Source organism: Microcebus murinus, chromosome 22 (assembly GCF_040939455.1).
Source record: "Microcebus murinus isolate Inina chromosome 22, M.murinus_Inina_mat1.0, whole genome shotgun sequence".
NCBI classification, from domain to species: Eukaryota; Metazoa; Chordata; class Mammalia; order Primates; family Cheirogaleidae; genus Microcebus; species Microcebus murinus.
In genome coordinates, this window is record NC_134125.1 from 35334257 (window position 1) to 35360361 (window position 26105).

The window sequence follows — 26105 nt, forward strand, 5'->3', positions numbered from 1 at the left end:
GCAACTGAAAGAGAATTTTAAAGCTGACAGAATAGGCGAGGGAAGGCATAGGAGATTTCCACACCCAGCAAGGAAGACTTTCCCGAAATGGAAGAAAGAAACGAGCAAACAGAGACACCGGTAGCCCGCCCGGATCAGAGTCTGCCCCTGAGAGAAAGTACCCTGACCAGGTTCACCCGTGGGTGGTTGGCGAGCTAGCGGCATTCAGAAGAGCGAGGCCCGCAGTCTGTGCGGAAGACACCTGCACTCGGGTGTGTGTGGCGGCACAATTCACAAGCAGCTCCAGATGTTAAACCAAGGAGAAGCCAGGGAGTTCCCAACGCCCCAGGTGTCCTCAGCCCACGACCGGCTGCTGTGGGAATGCGAAGCCCGGCTCCTTGTCTCAGAGCGGGACAACCAGGAGGTGTGATGTACACCCCGGGGTTCCCAGGAGGATCAGGCTGAAGCTGGGACTTGGCCTCAAAGTGTCCCCTCGCATGGCCACCCCCTTCCCCTTCCTGCTCCTCTACTCCTGGTGCCCCTCCATCCAGGGGCCAGACCTTAAAGAGTCACCGCAAGAGAATCCTGGTCCCAAAGGAGCCTTCTGGGGGACCCGTGCTGAGAGAGGTTGTGGGCATGGCCCGCTGGGGCTCTGCCCGACCCAGGGCTGAGAGATGCAACCTCCCAGCTCTGGGTCCCTGCAGCAAGTGTTGGCAAGCACAGGGCCAGTCCTCCAAAGGCCCAGGTGCAGGGAGCCCAGGCCAAGCAGCCTGTGGAAGAAGCCACTTGCCGTGCCACCCCGGGAACAGGACTGCAGGCCCCGGCCCTTCCCACCTCCTCCTCCTCCTCCTCCTCCCCCCCCACCCCCCACCCCCGCCCGACATGGCTCAGGGCTCAGAGACACCTCAGACTCTTGCTACCCAAAGTGCAAAGGGCATCAGTTGCTCATCCAAACCCCCCGCCCAGCAGACCACGTTGTCCAGCCAGCCCCCGGGCCTCCCTGGGGTACCAGCACAAAAGGGCAGACACCCACCGGACCCTCAATCTCAGTTTTCGGATGTTTTTGCCACTCTAAGGACCCGCAGGCCAGCTGGGCCTTCGGGCAGGACAGAGAGCCCGCGGAATCCGACGTGGAGAGCTGGGTGTACGTCCCCATGAGGAGGCGGTCCCCACCTCCGCGGCTCTCCCCTTGCGGGGAGCGGCAGCCGCAGGGCCTCAGGGAAGACACCAGGCTGGGCCCCCACAGCACAGCGGGGGCACGTCCCCCGCACGCAACTTAGTGACGGCTGCTCGAGACTGCTGCGGCCACCCTGCTGCCGGGTTCCTGGAGGGCTTCCTGGAAGCAGCGTCCACACCAAGCCCTTGGAAGGCCCAGGGGACGGGGGAGCCGGTCATGCAGGGGCCGAGGACGGTGACGGGCAAGGAGGAGCATGTCAGGCAGGGGCCGAGGACGGGCCGGGCCGGGTAGGAAGGAGCCGTTCAGGCAGGGGCTGAGGACGGTGACGGGCCAGATGGGGAGGAGCGAGTCAGGCAGGGGTTGAAGTGATGGCCCGGGCGGGGAGGAGGGTGTCAGGCAGGGGCAGAGGATGGTGACAGGCCGGACGGGAAGGAGCCGGTCAGGCAGGGGCCCAGGACAGTGACGGGCCTGGCCGGGGGGGGGGGGGGGGGAGTGCGTCAGGCAGGGGCACAGGAGACGGGCTGGGTAAGGGTTAGGGTTACAGTTAGGGCACAATTCACAATCGCAAAGATGTGGAAGCGACCCGAGTGCCCATCCATCCAGGAGTGCACTAATAAAATGTGGCGCGTGGACACCACGGAGTGCTATTTGGCTATGAGGAGCAGTGGTGAGAGGGCACCTCTCGTGTTCTCCCGGCCAGAGCTGGAACCCGTTCCAGTAAGCCAAGTGTCCCAAGAACGGACACAAGAGCGCCACGTGCGCGCGCTCGCCAGCAGATTGGTAGGGACCGATGGACACCTAAGTGGACACAGAGGAATCGCCTTCATCGGGTGGGTGTCGGGCGGGCGGGGGGAGGGGATGGGCGTGCACATCCATTAGGAATGGGGTGGGTGCGCACCAACCGGGGCATGGGCGCACTTGAAGCTCTGACCCGAGGGGGGAGGCGGGGACAGGGCGATGCAGCTGACCTTAACATTGGTACCCCCACCATACGCTGGGAGAAAATGAGAAATAAATGAAATCAGAAAACGGGGAGGAGGGGGGCACGGGCAATACATGTCACCTCAATACGTGGACTCCCATGATCTGCTCGGAAAGAGAGAGAAAAGAAAATGTAATCATAGAGATAAGAGACACCTTTTCAGAAAATGAATCCGAAAAGAAAAGTAAAATGAGGCCTGTGGAGCAGGTCTGCGTGTGACTCCGGATCCCCCAACATCCAGTGCCACCACCGAAGATTCCTACGTGTAGAACCCCAAAAGCAACGGGACGAGAGTTCTGGTCACATACTTGCTCAAAATGACGTCCTGGAATTCTCCTGGAACTCCCTCCCCTCTCAGCCTCTCAAGGTTTCCTCCAGCGTGTCGGTTCCCACAGACCAGACCTTTGGTCTGACACCTGACAGTCCAGATGCCACGCATGCTGCCGCGTGGCGGCGGTGTCACGGCTCGGGACAAGAGGAGGCCCCACGGTGCGGGCTGGGGCGCCAGGCACCGCGACGGGCGCTGAGGGTGGGGGTGATCCCCCGGACCGCCGCCGCGCTCCCAGAAAGGGGACAGAACAAGAGGCAAAAAAAAAAAAAAAAGCCTACGGCACCCGGTATTCCCAGGCGGTCTCCCATCCAAGTACCAACCAGGCCCGACCCTGCTTAGCTTCCGAGACCAGAGGAGATCGGGGGCGTTCAGGGTGGTGTGGCCCTAGACGGCGGAGGGCGCCCCTGCCCCGCTCAAGAAGCCGAGCCTCTCTGCGCTTCCCCGCCGCCTCCTCCCGCCCCAGGCCCCGCGCCGCCGGGTCGGGTCGGGTCGGGTCGGGCCTGTTGAGTTCGCCAGCCAGCCGGGTCCGGCGGGCTCCCAGGGACGGGGGTGACGGGCGGGGCGGGCCGGGGTGGGGGGCTGTCTCTCTATACACACACACACACTCACACTCACTCACACTCACACAAGATGCTCCTCCACGGCTGTACTCGCCAAGGTGGAGACCTTCCAGCCCCCATCCTCTCCTGGCCTGGCCTCCTTCACCTACCCGCTGCCCACCCCCAGCCCGTCGCCGCCGCAGCCGCCACCGCCTCCGAGGCGGCCACTGACTGCGCACGCGCGGGGCGCTTGCCCTTTGACCCCAGCCAGGGGCCGCCCTCCCCCACAACCCCTTTCAGCTGCGCCCCCCGCCCTGTGCGTGGGCTGCCGCCTATTCCCCCGGGTCAGGGCTGGGGCACAGCGCATGGGGGAGGGGAGCGAGTGTAGGGGCGTCTCTCGGGATGTGTCCCATGGGTGTGGTGGGGTGGGGTGGGGTGCTTTGGGGGGCTCTGAAGAAATCCATCCCCTCCATCTCCTCCCTCTGGAAAACGCCCAAGCCCTTGGAGACCTGCGGGCACCGCTACCGTGGGGGCCGGGACCCTCCTCTGTGTCCTCCTGTGGCCCAGTCCAAGGGGCCTGGGCCTGGCCGGGGCTGCATTGGACCCCGACCACCCTGGCGTGTGGACTCCCTAAAAATCGGCGATTAGATATTGGATTCCAGCTTCATTGAGGTCATTTCACTAATGAGTGCACCGGAAAGAGTTTCCTAAACCATCTGTGAGGGTGGCAACTGAAAGAGAATTTTAAAGCTGACAGAATAGGCGAGGGAAGGCATAGGAGATTTCCACACCCAGCAAGGAAGACTTTCCCGAAATGGAAGAAAGAAACGAGCAAACAGAGACACCGGTAGCCCGCCCGGATCAGAGTCTGCCCCTGAGAGAAAGTACCCTGACCAGGTTCACCCGTGGGTGGGTGGCGAGCTAGCGGCATTCAGAAGAGCGAGGCCCGCAGTCTGTGCGGAAGACACCTGCACTCGGGTGTGTGTGGCGGCACAATTCACAAGCAGCTCCAGATGTTAAACCAAGGAGAAGCCAGGGAGTTCCCAACGCCCCAGGTGTCCTCAGCCCACGACCGGCTGCTGTGGGAATGCGAAGCCCGGCTCCTTGTCTCAGAGCGGGACAACCAGGAGGTGTGATGTACACCCCGGGGTTCCCAGGAGGATCAGGCTGAAGCTGGGACTTGGCCTCAAAGTGTCCCCTCGCATGGCCACCCCCTTCCCCTTCCTGCTCCTCTACTCCTGGTGCCCCTCCATCCAGGGGCCAGACCTTAAAGAGTCACCGCAAGAGAATCCTGGTCCCAAAGGAGCCTTCTGGGGGACCCGTGCTGAGAGAGGTTGTGGGCATGGCCCGCTGGGGCTCTGCCCGACCCAGGGCTGAGAGATGCAACCTCCCAGCTCTGGGTCCCTGCAGCAAGTGTTGGCAAGCACAGGGCCAGTCCTCCAAAGGCCCAGGTGCAGGGAGCCCAGGCCAAGCAGCCTGTGGAAGAAGCCACTTGCCGTGCCACCCCGGGAACAGGACTGCAGGCCCCGGCCCTTCCCACCTCCTCCTCCTCCTCCTCCTCCCCCCCCACCCCCCACCCCCGCCCGACATGGCTCAGGGCTCAGAGACACCTCAGACTCTTGCTACCCAAAGTGCAAAGGGCATCAGTTGCTCATCCAAACCCACCGCCCAGCAGACCACGTTGTCCAGCCAGCCCCCGGGCCTCCCTGGGGTACCCAGCACAAAAGGGCAGACACCCACCGGACCCTCAATCTCAGTTTTCGGATGTTTTTGCCACTCTAAGGACCCGCAGGCCAGCTGGGCCTTCGGGCAGGACAGAGAGCCCGCGGAATCCGACGTGGAGAGCTGGGTGTACGTCCCCATGAGGAGGCGGTCCCCACCTCCGCGGCTCTCCCCTTGCGGGGAGCGGCAGCCGCAGGGCCTCAGGGAAGACACCAGGCTGGGCCCCCACAGCACAGCGGGGGCACGTCCCCCGCACGCAACTTAGTGACGGCTGCTCGAGACTGCTGCGGCCACCCTGCTGCCGGGTTCCTGGAGGGCTTCCTGGAAGCAGCGTCCACACCAAGCCCTTGGAAGGCCCAGGGGACGGGGGAGCCGGTCATGCAGGGGCCGAGGACGGTGACGGGCAAGGAGGAGCATGTCAGGCAGGGGCCGAGGACGGGCCGGGCCGGGTAGGAAGGAGCCGTTCAGGCAGGGGCTGAGGACGGTGACGGGCCAGATGGGGAGGAGCGAGTCAGGCAGGGGTTGAAGTGATGGCCCGGGCGGGGAGGAGGGTGTCAGGCAGGGGCAGAGGATGGTGACAGGCCGGACGGGAAGGAGCCGGTCAGGCAGGGGCCCAGGACAGTGACGGGCCTGGCCGGGGGGGGGGGGGGGAGTGCGTCAGGCAGGGGCACAGGAGACGGGCTGGGTAAGGGTTAGGGTTACAGTTAGGGCACAATTCACAATCGCAAAGATGTGGAAGCGACCCGAGTGCCCATCCATCCAGGAGTGCACTAATAAAATGTGGCGCGTGGACACCACGGAGTGCTATTTGGCTATGAGGAGCAGTGGTGAGAGGGCACCTCTCGTGTTCTCCCGGCCAGAGCTGGAACCCGTTCCAGTAAGCCAAGTGTCCCAAGAACGGACACAAGAGCGCCACGTGCGCGCGCTCGCCAGCAGATTGGTAGGGACCGATGGACACCTAAGTGGACACAGAGGAATCGCCTTCATCGGGTGGGTGTCGGGCGGGCGGGGGGAGGGGATGGGCGTGCACATCCATTAGGAATGGGGTGGGTGCGCACCAACCGGGGCATGGGCGCACTTGAAGCTCTGACCCGAGGGGGGAGGCGGGGACAGGGCGATGCAGCTGACCTTAACATTGGTACCCCCACCATACGCTGGGAGAAAATGAGAAATAAATGAAATCAGAAAACGGGGAGGAGGGGGGCACGGGCAATACATGTCACCTCAATACGTGGACTCCCATGATCTGCTCGGAAAGAGAGAGAAAAGAAAATGTAATCATAGAGATAAGAGACACCTTTTCAGAAAATGAATCCGAAAAGAAAAGTAAAATGAGGCCTGTGGAGCAGGTCTGCGTGTGACTCCGGATCCCCCAACATCCAGTGCCACCACCGAAGATTCCTACGTGTAGAACCCCAAAAGCAACGGGACGAGAGTTCTGGTCACATACTCGCTCAAAATGACGTCCTGGAATTCTCCTGGAACTCCCTCCCCTCTCAGCCTCTCAAGGTTTCCTCCAGCGTGTCGGTTCCCACAGACCAGACCTTTGGTCTGACACCTGACAGTCCAGATGCCACGCATGCTGCCGCGTGGCGGCGGTGTCACGGCTCGGGACAAGAGGAGGCCCCACGGTGCGGGCTGGGGCGCCAGGCACCGCGACGGGCGCTGAGGGTGGGGGTGATCCCCCGGACCGCCGCCGCGCTCCCAGAAAGGGGACAGAACAAGAGGCAAAAAAAAAAAAAAAAAGCCTACGGCACCCGGTATTCCCAGGCGGTCTCCCATCCAAGTACCAACCAGGCCCGACCCTGCTTAGCTTCCGAGACCAGAGGAGATCGGGGGCGTTCAGGGTGGTGTGGCCCTAGACGGCGGAGGGCGCCCCTGCCCCGCTCAAGAAGCCGAGCCTCTCTGCGCTTCCCCGCCGCCTCCTCCCGCCCCAGGCCCCGCGCCGCCGGGTCGGGTCGGGTCGGGCCTGTTGAGTTCGCCAGCCAGCCGGGTCCGGCGGGCTCCCAGGGACGGGGGTGACGGGCGGGGCGGGGCGGGGTGGGGGGCTGTCTCTCTATACACACACACACACTCACACTCACTCACACTCACACAAGATGCTCCTCCACGGCTGTACTCGCCAAGGTGGAGACCTTCCAGCCCCCATCCTCTCCTGGCCTGGCCTCCTTCACCTACCCGCTGCCCACCCCCAGCCCGTCGCCGCCGCAGCCGCCACCGCCTCCGAGGCGGCCACTGACTGCGCACGCGCGGGGCGCTTGCCCTTTGACCCCAGCCAGGGGCCGCCCTCCCCCACAACCCCTTTCAGCTGCGCCCCCCGCCCTGTGCGTGGGCTGCCGCCTATTCCCCCGGGTCAGGGCTGGGGCACAGCGCATGGGGGAGGGGAGCGAGTGTAGGGGCGTCTCTCGGGATGTGTCCCATGGGTGTGGTGGGGTGGGGTGGGGTGCTTTGGGGGGCTCTGAAGAAATCCATCCCCTCCATCTCCTCCCTCTGGAAAACGCCCAAGCCCTTGGAGACCTGCGGGCACCGCTACCGTGGGGGCCGGGACCCTCCTCTGTGTCCTCCTGTGGCCCAGTCCAAGGGGCCTGGGCCTGGCCGGGGCTGCATTGGACCCCGACCACCCTGGCGTGTGGACTCCCTAAAAATCGGCGATTAGATATTGGATTCCAGCTTCATTGAGGTCATTTCACTAATGAGTGCACCGGAAAGAGTTTCCTAAACCATCTGTGAGGGTGGCAACTGAAAGAGAATTTTAAAGCTGACAGAATAGGCGAGGGAAGGCATAGGAGATTTCCACACCCAGCAAGGAAGACTTTCCCGAAATGGAAGAAAGAAACGAGCAAACAGAGACACCGGTAGCCCGCCCGGATCAGAGTCTGCCCCTGAGAGAAAGTACCCTGACCAGGTTCACCCGTGGGTGGGTGGCGAGCTAGCGGCATTCAGAAGAGCGAGGCCCGCAGTCTGTGCGGAAGACACCTGCACTCGGGTGTGTGTGGCGGCACAATTCACAAGCAGCTCCAGATGTTAAACCAAGGAGAAGCCAGGGAGTTCCCAACGCCCCAGGTGTCCTCAGCCCACGACCGGCTGCTGTGGGAATGCGAAGCCCGGCTCCTTGTCTCAGAGCGGGACAACCAGGAGGTGTGATGTACACCCCGGGGTTCCCAGGAGGATCAGGCTGAAGCTGGGACTTGGCCTCAAAGTGTCCCCTCGCATGGCCACCCCCTTCCCCTTCCTGCTCCTCTACTCCTGGTGCCCCTCCATCCAGGGGCCAGACCTTAAAGAGTCACCGCAAGAGAATCCTGGTCCCAAAGGAGCCTTCTGGGGGACCCGTGCTGAGAGAGGTTGTGGGCATGGCCCGCTGGGGCTCTGCCCGACCCAGGGCTGAGAGATGCAACCTCCCAGCTCTGGGTCCCTGCAGCAAGTGTTGGCAAGCACAGGGCCAGTCCTCCAAAGGCCCAGGTGCAGGGAGCCCAGGCCAAGCAGCCTGTGGAAGAAGCCACTTGCCGTGCCACCCCGGGAACAGGACTGCAGGCCCCGGCCCTTCCCACCTCCTCCTCCTCCTCCTCCTCCCCCCCCACCCCCCACCCCCGCCCGACATGGCTCAGGGCTCAGAGACACCTCAGACTCTTGCTACCCAAAGTGCAAAGGGCATCAGTTGCTCATCCAAACCCCCCGCCCAGCAGACCACGTTGTCCAGCCAGCCCCCGGGCCTCCCTGGGGTACCCAGCACAAAAGGGCAGACACCCACCGGACCCTCAATCTCAGTTTTCGGATGTTTTTGCCACTCTAAGGACCCGCAGGCCAGCTGGGCCTTCGGGCAGGACAGAGAGCCCGCGGAATCCGACGTGGAGAGCTGGGTGTACGTCCCCATGAGGAGGCGGTCCCCACCTCCGCGGCTCTCCCCTTGCGGGGAGCGGCAGCCGCAGGGCCTCAGGGAAGACACCAGGCTGGGCCCCCACAGCACAGCGGGGGCACGTCCCCCGCACGCAACTTAGTGACGGCTGCTCGAGACTGCTGCGGCCACCCTGCTGCCGGGTTCCTGGAGGGCTTCCTGGAAGCAGCGTCCACACCAAGCCCTTGGAAGGCCCAGGGGACGGGGGAGCCGGTCATGCAGGGGCCGAGGACGGTGACGGGCAAGGAGGAGCATGTCAGGCAGGGGCCGAGGACGGGCCGGGCCGGGTAGGAAGGAGCCGTTCAGGCAGGGGCTGAGGACGGTGACGGGCCAGATGGGGAGGAGCGAGTCAGGCAGGGGTTGAAGTGATGGCCCGGGCGGGGAGGAGGGTGTCAGGCAGGGGCAGAGGATGGTGACAGGCCGGACGGGAAGGAGCCGGTCAGGCAGGGGCCCAGGACAGTGACGGGCCTGGCCGGGGGGGGGGGGGAGTGCGTCAGGCAGGGGCACAGGAGACGGGCTGGGTAAGGGTTAGGGTTACAGTTAGGGCACAATTCACAATCGCAAAGATGTGGAAGCGACCCGAGTGCCCATCCATCCAGGAGTGCACTAATAAAATGTGGCGCGTGGACACCACGGAGTGCTATTTGGCTATGAGGAGCAGTGGTGAGAGGGCACCTCTCGTGTTCTCCCGGCCAGAGCTGGAACCCGTTCCAGTAAGCCAAGTGTCCCAAGAACGGACACAAGAGCGCCACGTGCGCGCGCTCGCCAGCAGATTGGTAGGGACCGATGGACACCTAAGTGGACACAGAGGAATCGCCTTCATCGGGTGGGTGTCGGGCGGGCGGGGGGAGGGGATGGGCGTGCACATCCATTAGGAATGGGGTGGGTGCGCACCAACCGGGGCATGGGCGCACTTGAAGCTCTGACCCGAGGGGGGAGGCTGGGACAGGGCGATGCAGCTGACCTTAACATTGGTACCCCCACCATACGCTGGGAGAAAATGAGAAATAAATGAAATCAGAAAACGGGGAGGAGGGGGGCACGGGCAATACATGTCACCTCAATACGTGGACTCCCATGATCTGCTCGGAAAGAGAGAGAAAAGAAAATGTAATCATAGAGATAAGAGACACCTTTTCAGAAAATGAATCCGAAAAGAAAAGTAAAATGAGGCCTGTGGAGCAGGTCTGCGTGTGACTCCGGATCCCCCAACATCCAGTGCCACCACCGAAGATTCCTACGTGTAGAACCCCAAAAGCAACGGGACGAGAGTTCTGGTCACATACTCGCTCAAAATGACGTCCTGGAATTCTCCTGGAACTCCCTCCCCTCTCAGCCTCTCAAGGTTTCCTCCAGCGTGTCGGTTCCCACAGACCAGACCTTTGGTCTGACACCTGACAGTCCAGATGCCACGCATGCTGCCGCGTGGCGGCGGTGTCACGGCTCGGGACAAGAGGAGGCCCCACGGTGCGGGCTGGGGCGCCAGGCACCGCGACGGGCGCTGAGGGTGGGGGTGATCCCCCGGACCGCCGCCGCGCTCCCAGAAAGGGGACAGAACAAGAGGCAAAAAAAAAAAAAAAAAGCCTACGGCACCCGGTATTCCCAGGCGGTCTCCCATCCAAGTACCAACCAGGCCCGACCCTGCTTAGCTTCCGAGACCAGAGGAGATCGGGGGCGTTCAGGGTGGTGTGGCCCTAGACGGCGGAGGGCGCCCCTGCCCCGCTCAAGAAGCCGAGCCTCTCTGCGCTTCCCCGCCGCCTCCTCCCGCCCCAGGCCCCGCGCCGCCGGGTCGGGTCGGGTCGGGCCTGTTGAGTTCGCCAGCCAGCCGGGTCCGGCGGGCTCCCAGGGACGGGGGTGACGGGCGGGGCGGGGCGGGGTGGGGGGCTGTCTCTCTATACACACACACACACTCACACTCACTCACACTCACACAAGATGCTCCTCCACGGCTGTACTCGCCAAGGTGGAGACCTTCCAGCCCCCATCCTCTCCTGGCCTGGCCTCCTTCACCTACCCGCTGCCCACCCCCAGCCCGTCGCCGCCGCAGCCGCCACCGCCTCCGAGGCGGCCACTGACTGCGCACGCGCGGGGCGCTTGCCCTTTGACCCCAGCCAGGGGCCGCCCTCCCCCACAACCCCTTTCAGCTGCGCCCCCCGCCCTGTGCGTGGGCTGCCGCCTATTCCCCCGGGTCAGGGCTGGGGCACAGCGCATGGGGGAGGGGAGCGAGTGTAGGGGCGTCTCTCGGGATGTGTCCCATGGGTGTGGTGGGGTGGGGTGGGGTGCTTTGGGGGGCTCTGAAGAAATCCATCCCCTCCATCTCCTCCCTCTGGAAAACGCCCAAGCCCTTGGAGACCTGCGGGCACCGCTACCGTGGGGGCCGGGACCCTCCTCTGTGTCCTCCTGTGGCCCAGTCCAAGGGGCCTGGGCCTGGCCGGGGCTGCATTGGACCCCGACCACCCTGGCGTGTGGACTCCCTAAAAATCGGCGATTAGATATTGGATTCCAGCTTCATTGAGGTCATTTCACTAATGAGTGCACCGGAAAGAGTTTCCTAAACCATCTGTGAGGGTGGCAACTGAAAGAGAATTTTAAAGCTGACAGAATAGGCGAGGGAAGGCATAGGAGATTTCCACACCCAGCAAGGAAGACTTTCCCGAAATGGAAGAAAGAAACGAGCAAACAGAGACACCGGTAGCCCGCCCGGATCAGAGTCTGCCCCTGAGAGAAAGTACCCTGACCAGGTTCACCCGTGGGTGGTTGGCGAGCTAGCGGCATTCAGAAGAGCGAGGCCCGCAGTCTGTGCGGAAGACACCTGCACTCGGGTGTGTGTGGCGGCACAATTCACAAGCAGCTCCAGATGTTAAACCAAGGAGAAGCCAGGGAGTTCCCAACGCCCCAGGTGTCCTCAGCCCACGACCGGCTGCTGTGGGAATGCGAAGCCCGGCTCCTTGTCTCAGAGCGGGACAACCAGGAGGTGTGATGTACACCCCGGGGTTCCCAGGAGGATCAGGCTGAAGCTGGGACTTGGCCTCAAAGTGTCCCCTCGCATGGCCACCCCCTTCCCCTTCCTGCTCCTCTACTCCTGGTGCCCCTCCATCCAGGGGCCAGACCTTAAAGAGTCACCGCAAGAGAATCCTGGTCCCAAAGGAGCCTTCTGGGGGACCCGTGCTGAGAGAGGTTGTGGGCATGGCCCGCTGGGGCTCTGCCCGACCCAGGGCTGAGAGATGCAACCTCCCAGCTCTGGGTCCCTGCAGCAAGTGTTGGCAAGCACAGGGCCAGTCCTCCAAAGGCCCAGGTGCAGGGAGCCCAGGCCAAGCAGCCTGTGGAAGAAGCCACTTGCCGTGCCACCCCGGGAACAGGACTGCAGGCCCCGGCCCTTCCCACCTCCTCCTCCTCCTCCTCCTCCCCCCCCACCCCCCACCCCCGCCCGACATGGCTCAGGGCTCAGAGACACCTCAGACTCTTGCTACCCAAAGTGCAAAGGGCATCAGTTGCTCATCCAAACCCCCCGCCCAGCAGACCACGTTGTCCAGCCAGCCCCCGGGCCTCCCTGGGGTACCCAGCACAAAAGGGCAGACACCCACCGGACCCTCAATCTCAGTTTTCGGATGTTTTTGCCACTCTAAGGACCCGCAGGCCAGCTGGGCCTTCGGGCAGGACAGAGAGCCCGCGGAATCCGACGTGGAGAGCTGGGTGTACGTCCCCATGAGGAGGCGGTCCCCACCTCCGCGGCTCTCCCCTTGCGGGGAGCGGCAGCCGCAGGGCCTCAGGGAAGACACCAGGCTGGGCCCCCACAGCACAGCGGGGGCACGTCCCCCGCACGCAACTTAGTGACGGCTGCTCGAGACTGCTGCGGCCACCCTGCTGCCGGGTTCCTGGAGGGCTTCCTGGAAGCAGCGTCCACACCAAGCCCTTGGAAGGCCCAGGGGACGGGGGAGCCGGTCATGCAGGGGCCGAGGACGGTGACGGGCAAGGAGGAGCATGTCAGGCAGGGGCCGAGGACGGGCCGGGCCGGGTAGGAAGGAGCCGTTCAGGCAGGGGCTGAGGACGGTGACGGGCCAGATGGGGAGGAGCGAGTCAGGCAGGGGTTGAAGTGATGGCCCGGGCGGGGAGGAGGGTGTCAGGCAGGGGCAGAGGATGGTGACAGGCCGGACGGGAAGGAGCCGGTCAGGCAGGGGCCCAGGACAGTGACGGGCCTGGCCGGGGGGGGGGGGGGAGTGCGTCAGGCAGGGGCACAGGAGACGGGCTGGGTAAGGGTTAGGGTTACAGTTAGGGCACAATTCACAATCGCAAAGATGTGGAAGCGACCCGAGTGCCCATCCATCCAGGAGTGCACTAATAAAATGTGGCGCGTGGACACCACGGAGTGCTATTTGGCTATGAGGAGCAGTGGTGAGAGGGCACCTCTCGTGTTCTCCCGGCCAGAGCTGGAACCCGTTCCAGTAAGCCAAGTGTCCCAAGAACGGACACAAGAGCGCCACGTGCGCGCGCTCGCCAGCAGATTGGTAGGGACCGATGGACACCTAAGTGGACACAGAGGAATCGCCTTCATCGGGTGGGTGTCGGGCGGGCGGGGGGAGGGGATGGGCGTGCACATCCATTAGGAATGGGGTGGGTGCGCACCAACCGGGGCATGGGCGCACTTGAAGCTCTGACCCGAGGGGGGAGGCTGGGACAGGGCGATGCAGCTGACCTTAACATTGGTACCCCCACCATACGCTGGGAGAAAATGAGAAATAAATGAAATCAGAAAACGGGGAGGAGGGGGGCACGGGCAATACATGTCACCTCAATACGTGGACTCCCATGATCTGCTCGGAAAGAGAGAGAAAAGAAAATGTAATCATAGAGATAAGAGACACCTTTTCAGAAAATGAATCCGAAAAGAAAAGTAAAATGAGGCCTGTGGAGCAGGTCTGCGTGTGACTCCGGATCCCCCAACATCCAGTGCCACCACCGAAGATTCCTACGTGTAGAACCCCAAAAGCAACGGGACGAGAGTTCTGGTCACATACTTGCTCAAAATGACGTCCTGGAATTCTCCTGGAACTCCCTCCCCTCTCAGCCTCTCAAGGTTTCCTCCAGCGTGTCGGTTCCCACAGACCAGACCTTTGGTCTGACACCTGACAGTCCAGATGCCACGCATGCTGCCGCGTGGCGGCGGTGTCACGGCTCGGGACAAGAGGAGGCCCCACGGTGCGGGCTGGGGCGCCAGGCACCGCGACGGGCGCTGAGGGTGGGGGTGATCCCCCGGACCGCCGCCGCGCTCCCAGAAAGGGGACAGAACAAGAGGCAAAAAAAAAAAAAAAAGCCTACGGCACCCGGTATTCCCAGGCGGTCTCCCATCCAAGTACCAACCAGGCCCGACCCTGCTTAGCTTCCGAGACCAGAGGAGATCGGGGGCGTTCAGGGTGGTGTGGCCCTAGACGGCGGAGGGCGCCCCTGCCCCGCTCAAGAAGCCGAGCCTCTCTGCGCTTCCCCGCCGCCTCCTCCCGCCCCAGGCCCCGCGCCGCCGGGTCGGGTCGGGTCGGGTCGGGCCTGTTGAGTTCGCCAGCCAGCCGGGTCCGGCGGGCTCCCAGGGACGGGGGTGACGGGCGGGGCGGGCCGGGGTGGGGGGCTGTCTCTCTATACACACACACACACTCACACTCACACAAGATGCTCCTCCACGGCTGTACTCGCCAAGGTGGAGACCTTCCAGCCCCCATCCTCTCCTGGCCTGGCCTCCTTCACCTACCCGCTGCCCACCCCCAGCCCGTCGCCGCCGCAGCCGCCACCGCCTCCGAGGCGGCCACTGACTGCGCACGCGCGGGGCGCTTGCCCTTTGACCCCAGCCAGGGGCCGCCCTCCCCCACAACCCCTTTCAGCTGCGCCCCCCGCCCTGTGCGTGGGCTGCCGCCTATTCCCCCGGGTCAGGGCTGGGGCACAGCGCATGGGGGAGGGGAGCGAGTGTAGGGGCGTCTCTCGGGATGTGTCCCATGGGTGTGGTGGGGTGGGGTGGGGTGCTTTGGGGGGCTCTGAAGAAATCCATCCCCTCCATCTCCTCCCTCTGGAAAACGCCCAAGCCCTTGGAGACCTGCGGGCACCGCTACCGTGGGGGCCGGGACCCTCCTCTGTGTCCTCCTGTGGCCCAGTCCAAGGGGCCTGGGCCTGGCCGGGGCTGCATTGGACCCCGACCACCCTGGCGTGTGGACTCCCTAAAAATCGGCGATTAGATATTGGATTCCAGCTTCATTGAGGTCATTTCACTAATGAGTGCACCGGAAAGAGTTTCCTAAACCATCTGTGAGGGTGGCAACTGAAAGAGAATTTTAAAGCTGACAGAATAGGCGAGGGAAGGCATAGGAGATTTCCACACCCAGCAAGGAAGACTTTCCCGAAATGGAAGAAAGAAACGAGCAAACAGAGACACCGGTAGCCCGCCCGGATCAGAGTCTGCCCCTGAGAGAAAGTACCCTGACCAGGTTCACCCGTGGGTGGTTGGCGAGCTAGCGGCATTCAGAAGAGCGAGGCCCGCAGTCTGTGCGGAAGACACCTGCACTCGGGTGTGTGTGGCGGCACAATTCACAAGCAGCTCCAGATGTTAAACCAAGGAGAAGCCAGGGAGTTCCCAACGCCCCAGGTGTCCTCAGCCCACGACCGGCTGCTGTGGGAATGCGAAGCCCGGCTCCTTGTCTCAGAGCGGGACAACCAGGAGGTGTGATGTACACCCCGGGGTTCCCAGGAGGATCAGGCTGAAGCTGGGACTTGGCCTCAAAGTGTCCCCTCGCATGGCCACCCCCTTCCCCTTCCTGCTCCTCTACTCCTGGTGCCCCTCCATCCAGGGGCCAGACCTTAAAGAGTCACCGCAAGAGAATCCTGGTCCCAAAGGAGCCTTCTGGGGGACCCGTGCTGAGAGAGGTTGTGGGCATGGCCCGCTGGGGCTCTGCCCGACCCAGGGCTGAGAGATGCAACCTCCCAGCTCTGGGTCCCTGCAGCAAGTGTTGGCAAGCACAGGGCCAGTCCTCCAAAGGCCCAGGTGCAGGGAGCCCAGGCCAAGCAGCCTGTGGAAGAAGCCACTTGCCGTGCCACCCCGGGAACAGGACTGCAGGCCCCGGCCCTTCCCACCTCCTCCTCCTCCTCCTCCTCCCCCCCCACCCCCCACCCCCGCCCGACATGGCTCAGGGCTCAGAGACACCTCAGACTCTTGCTACCCAAAGTGCAAAGGGCATCAGTTGCTCATCCAAACCCCCCGCCCAGCAGACCACGTTGTCCAGCCAGCCCCCGGGCCTCCCTGGGGTACCCAGCACAAAAGGGCAGACACCCACCGGACCCTCAATCTCAGTTTTCGGATGTTTTTGCCACTCTAAGGACCCGCAGGCCAGCTGGGCCTTCGGGCAGGACAGAGAGCCCGCGGAATCCGACGTGGAGAGCTGGGTGTACGTCCCCATGAGGAGGCGGTCCCCACCTCCGCGGCTCTCCCCTTGCGGGGAGCGGCAGCCGCAGGGCCTCAGGGAAGACACCAGGCTGGGCCCCCACAGCACAGCGGGGGCACGTCCCCCGCACGCAACTTAGTGACGGCTGCTCGAGACTGCTGCGGCCACCCTGCTGCCGGGTTCCTGGAGGGCTTCCTGGAAGCAGCGTCCACACCAAGCCCTTGGAAGGCCCAGGGGACGGGGGAGCCGGTCATGCAGGGGCCGAGGACGGTGACGGGCAAGGAGGAGCATGTCAGGCAGGGGCCGAGGACGGGCCGGGCCGGGTAGGAAGGAGCCGTTCAGGCAGGGGCTGAGGACGGTGACGGGCCAGATGGGGAGGAGCGAGTCAGGCAGGGGTTGAAGTGATGGCCCGGGCGGGGAGGAGGGTGTCAGGCAGGGGCAGAGGATGGTGACAGGCCGGACGGGAAGGAGCCGGTCAGGCAGGGGCCCAGGACAGTGACGGGCCTGGCCGGGGGGGGGGGGGGGAGTGCGTCAGGCAGGGGCACAGGAGACGGGCTGGGTAAGGGTTAGGGTTACAGTTAGGGCACAATTCACAATCGCAAAGATGTGGAAGCGACCCGAGTGCCCATCCATCCAGGAGTGCACTAATAAAATGTGGCGCGTGGACACCACGGAGTGCTATTTGGCTATGAGGAGCAGTGGTGAGAGGGCACCTCTCGTGTTCTCCCGGCCAGAGCTGGAACCCGTTCCAGTAAGCCAAGTGTCCCAAGAACGGACACAAGAGCGCCACGTGCGCGCGCTCGCCAGCAGATTGGTAGGGACCGATGGACACCTAAGTGGACACAGAGGAATCGCCTTCATCGGGTGGGTGTCGGGCGGGCGGGGGGAGGGGATGGGCGTGCACATCCATTAGGAATGGGGTGGGTGCGCACCAACCGGGGCATGGGCGCACTTGAAGCTCTGACCCGAGGGGGGAGGCGGGGACAGGGCGATGCAGCTGACCTTAACATTGGTACCCCCACCATACGCTGGGAGAAAATGAGAAATAAATGAAATCAGAAAACGGGGAGGAGGGGGGCACGGGCAATACATGTCACCTCAATACGTGGACTCCCATGATCTGCTCGGAAAGAGAGAGAAAAGAAAATGTAATCATAGAGATAAGAGACACCTTTTCAGAAAATGAATCCGAAAAGAAAAGTAAAATGAGGCCTGTGGAGCAGGTCTGCGTGTGACTCCGGATCCCCCAACATCCAGTGCCACCACCGAAGATTCCTACGTGTAGAACCCCAAAAGCAACGGGACGAGAGTTCTGGTCACATACTCGCTCAAAATGACGTCCTGGAATTCTCCTGGAACTCCCTCCCCTCTCAGCCTCTCAAGGTTTCCTCCAGCGTGTCGGTTCCCACAGACCAGACCTTTGGTCTGACACCTGACAGTCCAGATGCCACGCATGCTGCCGCGTGGCGGCGGTGTCACGGCTCGGGACAAGAGGAGGCCCCACGGTGCGGGCTGGGGCGCCAGGCACCGCGACGGGCGCTGAGGGTGGGGGTGATCCCCCGGACCGCCGCCGCGCTCCCAGAAAGGGGACAGAACAAGAGGCAAAAAAAAAAAAAAAAAGCCTACGGCACCCGGTATTCCCAGGCGGTCTCCCATCCAAGTACCAACCAGGCCCGACCCTGCTTAGCTTCCGAGACCAGAGGAGATCGGGGGCGTTCAGGGTGGTGTGGCCCTAGACGGCGGAGGGCGCCCCTGCCCCGCTCAAGAAGCCGAGCCTCTCTGCGCTTCCCCGCCGCCTCCTCCCGCCCCAGGCCCCGCGCCGCCGGGTCGGGTCGGGTCGGGCCTGTTGAGTTCGCCAGCCAGCCGGGTCCGGCGGGCTCCCAGGGACGGGGGTGACGGGCGGGGCGGGGCGGGGTGGGGGGCTGTCTCTCTATACACACACACACACTCACACTCACTCACACTCACACAAGATGCTCCTCCACGGCTGTACTCGCCAAGGTGGAGACCTTCCAGCCCCCATCCTCTCCTGGCCTGGCCTCCTTCACCTACCCGCTGCCCACCCCCAGCCCGTCGCCGCCGCAGCCGCCACCGCCTCCGAGGCGGCCACTGACTGCGCACGCGCGGGGCGCTTGCCCTTTGACCCCAGCCAGGGGCCGCCCTCCCCCACAACCCCTTTCAGCTGCGCCCCCCGCCCTGTGCGTGGGCTGCCGCCTATTCCCCCGGGTCAGGGCTGGGGCACAGCGCATGGGGGAGGGGAGCGAGTGTAGGGGCGTCTCTCGGGATGTGTCCCATGGGTGTGGTGGGGTGGGGTGGGGTGCTTTGGGGGGCTCTGAAGAAATCCATCCCCTCCATCTCCTCCCTCTGGAAAACGCCCAAGCCCTTGGAGACCTGCGGGCACCGCTACCGTGGGGGCCGGGACCCTCCTCTGTGTCCTCCTGTGGCCCAGTCCAAGGGGCCTGGGCCTGGCCGGGGCTGCATTGGACCCCGACCACCCTGGCGTGTGGACTCCCTAAAAATCGGCGATTAGATATTGGATTCCAGCTTCATTGAGGTCATTTCACTAATGAGTGCACCGGAAAGAGTTTCCTAAACCATCTGTGAGGGTGGCAACTGAAAGAGAATTTTAAAGCTGACAGAATAGGCGAGGGAAGGCATAGGAGATTTCCACACCCAGCAAGGAAGACTTTCCCGAAATGGAAGAAAGAAACGAGCAAACAGAGACACCGGTAGCCCGCCCGGATCAGAGTCTGCCCCTGAGAGAAAGTACCCTGACCAGGTTCACCCGTGGGTGGGTGGCGAGCTAGCGGCATTCAGAAGAGCGAGGCCCGCAGTCTGTGCGGAAGACACCTGCACTCGGGTGTGTGTGGCGGCACAATTCACAAGCAGCTCCAGATGTTAAACCAAGGAGAAGCCAGGGAGTTCCCAACGCCCCAGGTGTCCTCAGCCCACGACCGGCTGCTGTGGGAATGCGAAGCCCGGCTCCTTGTCTCAGAGCGGGACAACCAGGAGGTGTGATGTACACCCCGGGGTTCCCAGGAGGATCAGGCTGAAGCTGGGACTTGGCCTCAAAGTGTCCCCTCGCATGGCCACCCCCTTCCCCTTCCTGCTCCTCTACTCCTGGTGCCCCTCCATCCAGGGGCCAGACCTTAAAGAGTCACCGCAAGAGAATCCTGGTCCCAAAGGAGCCTTCTGGGGGACCCGTGCTGAGAGAGGTTGTGGGCATGGCCCGCTGGGGCTCTGCCCGACCCAGGGCTGAGAGATGCAACCTCCCAGCTCTGGGTCCCTGCAGCAAGTGTTGGCAAGCACAGGGCCAGTCCTCCAAAGGCCCAGGTGCAGGGAGCCCAGGCCAAGCAGCCTGTGGAAGAAGCCACTTGCCGTGCCACCCCGGGAACAGGACTGCAGGCCCCGGCCCTTCCCACCTCCTCCTCCTCCTCCTCCTCCCCCCCCACCCCCCACCCCCGCCCGACATGGCTCAGGGCTCAGAGACACCTCAGACTCTTGCTACCCAAAGTGCAAAGGGCATCAGTTGCTCATCCAAACCCCCCGCCCAGCAGACCACGTTGTCCAGCCAGCCCCCGGGCCTCCCTGGGGTACCCAGCACAAAAGGGCAGACACCCACCGGACCCTCAATCTCAGTTTTCGGATGTTTTTGCCACTCTAAGGACCCGCAGGCCAGCTGGGCCTTCGGGCAGGACAGAGAGCCCGCGGAATCCGACGTGGAGAGCTGGGTGTACGTCCCCATGAGGAGGCGGTCCCCACCTCCGCGGCTCTCCCCTTGCGGGGAGCGGCAGCCGCAGGGCCTCAGGGAAGACACCAGGCTGGGCCCCCACAGCACAGCGGGGGCACGTCCCCCGCACGCAACTTAGTGACGGCTGCTCGAGACTGCTGCGGCCACCCTGCTGCCGGGTTCCTGGAGGGCTTCCTGGAAGCAGCGTCCACACCAAGCCCTTGGAAGGCCCAGGGGACGGGGGAGCCGGTCATGCAGGGGCCGAGGACGGTGACGGGCAAGGAGGAGCATGTCAGGCAGGGGCCGAGGACGGGCCGGGCCGGGTAGGAAGGAGCCGTTCAGGCAGGGGCTGAGGACGGTGACGGGCCAGATGGGGAGGAGCGAGTCAGGCAGGGGTTGAAGTGATGGCCCGGGCGGGGAGGAGGGTGTCAGGCAGGGGCAGAGGATGGTGACAGGCCGGACGGGAAGGAGCCGGTCAGGCAGGGGCCCAGGACAGTGACGGGCCTGGCCGGGGGGGGGGGGGGAGTGCGTCAGGCAGGGGCACAGGAGACGGGCTGGGTAAGGGTTAGGGTTACAGTTAGGGCACAATTCACAATCGCAAAGATGTGGAAGCGACCCGAGTGCCCATCCATCCAGGAGTGCACTAATAAAATGTGGCGCGTGGACACCACGGAGTGCTATTTGGCTATGAGGAGCAGTGGTGAGAGGGCACCTCTCGTGTTCTCCCGGCCAGAGCTGGAACCCGTTCCAGTAAGCCAAGTGTCCCAAGAACGGACACAAGAGCGCCACGTGCGCGCGCTCGCCAGCAGATTGGTAGGGACCGATGGACACCTAAGTGGACACAGAGGAATCGCCTTCATCGGGTGGGTGTCGGGCGGGCGGGGGGAGGGGATGGGCGTGCACATCCATTAGGAATGGGGTGGGTGCGCACCAACCGGGGCATGGGCGCACTTGAAGCTCTGACCCGAGGGGGGAGGCGGGGACAGGGCGATGCAGCTGACCTTAACATTGGTACCCCCACCATACGCTGGGAGAAAATGAGAAATAAATGAAATCAGAAAACGGGGAGGAGGGGGGCACGGGCAATACATGTCACCTCAATACGTGGACTCCCATGATCTGCTCGGAAAGAGAGAGAAAAGAAAATGTAATCATAGAGATAAGAGACACCTTTTCAGAAAATGAATCCGAAAAGAAAAGTAAAATGAGGCCTGTGGAGCAGGTCTGCGTGTGACTCCGGATCCCCCAACATCCAGTGCCACCACCGAAGATTCCTACGTGTAGAACCCCAAAAGCAACGGGACGAGAGTTCTGGTCACATACTCGCTCAAAATGACGTCCTGGAATTCTCCTGGAACTCCCTCCCCTCTCAGCCTCTCAAGGTTTCCTCCAGCGTGTCGGTTCCCACAGACCAGACCTTTGGTCTGACACCTGACAGTCCAGATGCCACGCATGCTGCCGCGTGGCGGCGGTGTCACGGCTCGGGACAAGAGGAGGCCCCACGGTGCGGGCTGGGGCGCCAGGCACCGCGACGGGCGCTGAGGGTGGGGGTGATCCCCCGGACCGCCGCCGCGCTCCCAGAAAGGGGACAGAACAAGAGGCAAAAAAAAAAAAAAAAAGCCTACGGCACCCGGTATTCCCAGGCGGTCTCCCATCCAAGTACCAACCAGGCCCGACCCTGCTTAGCTTCCGAGACCAGAGGAGATCGGGGGCGTTCAGGGTGGTGTGGCCCTAGACGGCGGAGGGCGCCCCTGCCCCGCTCAAGAAGCCGAGCCTCTCTGCGCTTCCCCGCCGCCTCCTCCCGCCCCAGGCCCCGCGCCGCCGGGTCGGGTCGGGTCGGGCCTGTTGAGTTCGCCAGCCAGCCGGGTCCGGCGGGCTCCCAGGGACGGGGGTGACGGGCGGGGCGGGGCGGGGTGGGGGGCTGTCTCTCTATACACACACACACACTCACACTCACTCACACTCACACAAGATGCTCCTCCACGGCTGTACTCGCCAAGGTGGAGACCTTCCAGCCCCCATCCTCTCCTGGCCTGGCCTCCTTCACCTACCCGCTGCCCACCCCCAGCCCGTCGCCGCCGCAGCCGCCACCGCCTCCGAGGCGGCCACTGACTGCGCACGCGCGGGGCGCTTGCCCTTTGACCCCAGCCAGGGGCCGCCCTCCCCCACAACCCCTTTCAGCTGCGCCCCCCGCCCTGTGCGTGGGCTGCCGCCTATTCCCCCGGGTCAGGGCTGGGGCACAGCGCATGGGGGAGGGGAGCGAGTGTAGGGGCGTCTCTCGGGATGTGTCCCATGGGTGTGGTGGGGTGGGGTGGGGTGCTTTGGGGGGCTCTGAATTAATCAATCCCCTCCATCTCCTCCCTCTGGAAAACGCCCAAGCCCTTGGAGACCTGCGGGCACCGCTACCGTGGGGGCCGGGACCCTCCTCTGTGTCCTCCTGTGGCCCAGTCCAAGGGGCCTGGGCCTGGCCGGGGCTGCATTGGACCCCGACCACCCTGGCGTGTGGACTCCCTAAAAATCGGCGATTAGATATTGGATTCCAGCTTCATTGAGGTCATTTCACTAATGAGTGCACCGGAAAGAGTTTCCTAAACCATCTGTGAGGGTGGCACCTGAAAGAGAATTTTAAAGCTGACAGAATAGGCGAGGGAAGGCATAGGAGATTTCCACACCCAGCAAGGAAGACTTTCCCGAAATGGAAGAAAGAAACGAGCAAACAGAGACACCGGTAGCCCGCCCGGATCAGAGTCTGCCCCTGAGAGAAAGTACCCTGACCAGGTTCACCCGTGGGTGGGTGGCGAGCTAGCGGCATTCAGAAGAGCGAGGCCCGCAGTCTGTGCGGAAGACACCTGCACTCGGGTGTGTGTGGCGGCACAATTCACAAGCAGCTCCAGATGTTAAACCAAGGAGAAGCCAGGGAGTTCCCAACGCCCCAGGTGTCCTCAGCCCACGACCGGCTGCTGTGGGAATGCGAAGCCCGGCTCCTTGTCTCAGAGCGGGACAACCAGGAGGTGTGATGTACACCCCGGGGTTCCCAGGAGGATCAGGCTGAAGCTGGGACTTGGCCTCAAAGTGTCCCCTCGCATGGCCACCCCCTTCCCCTTCCTGCTCCTCTACTCCTGGTGCCCCTCCATCCAGGGGCCAGACCTTAAAGAGTCACCGCAAGAGAATCCTGGTCCCAAAGGAGCCTTCTGGGGGACCCGTGCTGAGAGAGGTTGTGGGCATGGCCCGCTGGGGCTCTGCCCGACCCAGGGCTGAGAGATGCAACCTCCCAGCTCTGGGTCCCTGCAGCAAGTGTTGGCAAGCACAGGGCCAGTCCTCCAAAGGCCCAGGTGCAGGGAGCCCAGGCCAAGCAGCCTGTGGAAGAAGCCACTTGCCGTGCCACCCCGGGAACAGGACTGCAGGCCCCGGCCCTTCCCACCTCCTCCTCCTCCTCCTCCTCCCCCCCCACCCCCCACCCCCGCCCGACATGGCTCAGGGCTCAGAGACACCTCAGACTCTTGCTACCCAAAGTGCAAAGGGCATCAGTTGCTCATCCAAACCCCCCGCCCAGCAGACCACGTTGTCCAGCCAGCCCCCGGGCCTCCCTGGGGTACCCAGCACAAAAGGGCAGACACCCACCGGACCCTCAATCTCAGTTTTCGGATGTTTTTGCCACTCTAAGGACCCGCAGGCCAGCTGGGCCTTCGGGCAGGACAGAGAGCCCGCGGAATCCGACGTGGAGAGCTGGGTGTACGTCCCCATGAGGAGGCGGTCCCCACCTCCGCGGCTCTCCCCTTGCGGGGAGCGGCAGCCGCAGGGCCTCAGGGAAGACACCAGGCTGGGCCCCCACAGCACAGCGGGGGCACGTCCCCCGCACGCAACTTAGTGACGGCTGCTCGAGACTGCTGCGGCCACCCTGCTGCCGGGTTCCTGGAGGGCTTCCTGGAAGCAGCGTCCACACCAAGCCCTTGGAAGGCCCAGGGGACGGGGGAGCCGGTCATGCAGGGGCCGAGGACGGTGACGGGCAAGGAGGAGCATGTCAGGCAGGGGCCGAGGACGGGCCGGGCCGGGTAGGAAGGAGCCGTTCAGGCAGGGGCTGAGGACGGTGACGGGCCAGATGGGGAGGAGCGAGTCAGGCAGGGGTTGAAGTGATGGCCCGGGCGGGGAGGAGGGTGTCAGGCAGGGGCAGAGGATGGTGACAGGCCGGACGGGAAGGAGCCGGTCAGGCAGGGGCCCAGGACAGTGACGGGCCTGGCCGGGGGGGGGGGGGAGTGCGTCAGGCAGGGGCACAGGAGACGGGCTGGGTAAGGGTTAGGGTTACAGTTAGGGCACAATTCACAATCGCAAAGATGTGGAAGCGACCCGAGTGCCCATCCATCCAGGAGTGCACTAATAAAATGTGGCGCGTGGACACCACGGAGTGCTATTTGGCTATGAGGAGCAGTGGTGAGAGGGCACCTCTCGTGTTCTCCCGGCCAGAGCTGGAACCCGTTCCAGTAAGCCAAGTGTCCCAAGAACGGACACAAGAGCGCCACGTGCGCGCGCTCGCCAGCAGATTGGTAGGGACCGATGGACACCTAAGTGGACACAGAGGAATCGCCTTCATCGGGTGGGTGTCGGGCGGGCGGGGGGAGGGGATGGGCGTGCACATCCATTAGGAATGGGGTGGGTGCGCACCAACCGGGGCATGGGCGCACTTGAAGCTCTGACCCGAGGGGGGAGGCTGGGACAGGGCGATGCAGCTGACCTTAACATTGGTACCCCCACCATACGCTGGGAGAAAATGAGAAATAAATGAAATCAGAAAACGGGGAGGAGGGGGGCACGGGCAATACATGTCACCTCAATACGTGGACTCCCATGATCTGCTCGGAAAGAGAGAGAAAAGAAAATGTAATCATAGAGATAAGAGACACCTTTTCAGAAAATGAATCCGAAAAGAAAAGTAAAATGAGGCCTGTGGAGCAGGTCTGCGTGTGACTCCGGATCCCCCAACATCCAGTGCCACCACCGAAGATTCCTACGTGTAGAACCCCAAAAGCAACGGGACGAGAGTTCTGGTCACATACTCGCTCAAAATGACGTCCTGGAATTCTCCTGGAACTCCCTCCCCTCTCAGCCTCTCAAGGTTTCCTCCAGCGTGTCGGTTCCCACAGACCAGACCTTTGGTCTGACACCTGACAGTCCAGATGCCACGCATGCTGCCGCGTGGCGGCGGTGTCACGGCTCGGGACAAGAGGAGGCCCCACGGTGCGGGCTGGGGCGCCAGGCACCGCGACGGGCGCTGAGGGTGGGGGTGATCCCCCGGACCGCCGCCGCGCTCCCAGAAAGGGGACAGAACAAGAGGCAAAAAAAAAAAAAAAAGCCTACGGCACCCGGTATTCCCAGGCGGTCTCCCATCCAAGTACCAACCAGGCCCGACCCTGCTTAGCTTCCGAGACCAGAGGAGATCGGGGGCGTTCAGGGTGGTGTGGCCCTAGACGGCGGAGGGCGCCCCTGCCCCGCTCAAGAAGCCGAGCCTCTCTGCGCTTCCCCGCCGCCTCCTCCCGCCCCAGGCCCCGCGCCGCCGGGTCGGGTCGGGTCGGGCCTGTTGAGTTCGCCAGCCAGCCGGGTCCGGCGGGCTCCCAGGGACGGGGGTGACGGGCGGGGCGGGCCGGGGTGGGGGGCTGTCTCTCTATACACACACACACACTCACACTCACTCACACTCACACAAGATGCTCCTCCACGGCTGTACTCGCCAAGGTGGAGACCTTCCAGCCCCCATCCTCTCCTGGCCTGGCCTCCTTCACCTACCCGCTGCCCACCCCCAGCCCGTCGCCGCCGCAGCCGCCACCGCCTCCGAGGCGGCCACTGACTGCGCACGCGCGGGGCGCTTGCCCTTTGACCCCAGCCAGGGGCCGCCCTCCCCCACAACCCCTTTCAGCTGCGCCCCCCGCCCTGTGCGTGGGCTGCCGCCTATTCCCCCGGGTCAGGGCTGGGGCACAGCGCATGGGGGAGGGGAGCGAGTGTAGGGGCGTCTCTCGGGATGTGTCCCATGGGTGTGGTGGGGTGGGGTGGGGTGCTTTGGGGGGCTCTGAAGAAATCAATCCCCTCCATCTCCTCCCTCTGGAAAACGCCCAAGCCCTTGGAGACCTGCGGGCACCGCTACCGTGGGGGCCGGGACCCTCCTCTGTGTCCTCCTGTGGCCCAGTCCAAGGGGCCTGGGCCTGGCCGGGGCTGCATTGGACCCCGACCACCCTGGCGTGTGGACTCCCTAAAAATCGGCGATTAGATATTGGATTCCAGCTTCATTGAGGTCATTTCACTAATGAGTGCACCGGAAAGAGTTTCCTAAACCATCTGTGAGGGTGGCA

At 63.7% G+C, this 26105-nt stretch overlaps 7 non-coding genes across 7 annotated transcripts; all 7 read right to left on the reverse strand.

Moving 5' to 3' along the window:
• Positions 1 to 2740: 2740 nt before the first annotated feature.
• On the reverse strand, positions 2741 to 2859 carry LOC142863539 (5S ribosomal RNA). The gene has a single exon (XR_012914309.1). It is a non-coding gene; the product is annotated as a 5S ribosomal RNA (ribosomal RNA).
• A 3616-nt stretch (positions 2860 to 6475) lies between these two features.
• LOC142863540 (5S ribosomal RNA) lies at positions 6476 to 6594 on the reverse strand. Its single transcript, XR_012914310.1, has one exon. It is a non-coding gene; the product is annotated as a 5S ribosomal RNA (ribosomal RNA).
• A 3609-nt stretch (positions 6595 to 10203) lies between these two features.
• LOC142863542 (5S ribosomal RNA) lies at positions 10204 to 10322 on the reverse strand. Its single transcript, XR_012914312.1, has one exon. It is a non-coding gene; the product is annotated as a 5S ribosomal RNA (ribosomal RNA).
• A 3609-nt stretch (positions 10323 to 13931) lies between these two features.
• Positions 13932 to 14050, reverse strand: LOC142863543 (5S ribosomal RNA). The gene has a single exon (XR_012914313.1). It is a non-coding gene; the product is annotated as a 5S ribosomal RNA (ribosomal RNA).
• A 3606-nt stretch (positions 14051 to 17656) lies between these two features.
• Positions 17657 to 17775, reverse strand: LOC142863544 (5S ribosomal RNA). Its single transcript, XR_012914314.1, has one exon. It is a non-coding gene; the product is annotated as a 5S ribosomal RNA (ribosomal RNA).
• A 3610-nt stretch (positions 17776 to 21385) lies between these two features.
• Positions 21386 to 21504, reverse strand: LOC142863545 (5S ribosomal RNA). Its single transcript, XR_012914315.1, has one exon. It is a non-coding gene; the product is annotated as a 5S ribosomal RNA (ribosomal RNA).
• A 3608-nt stretch (positions 21505 to 25112) lies between these two features.
• LOC142863546 (5S ribosomal RNA) lies at positions 25113 to 25231 on the reverse strand. Its single transcript, XR_012914316.1, has one exon. It is a non-coding gene; the product is annotated as a 5S ribosomal RNA (ribosomal RNA).
• Positions 25232 to 26105: the final 874 nt, after the last annotated feature.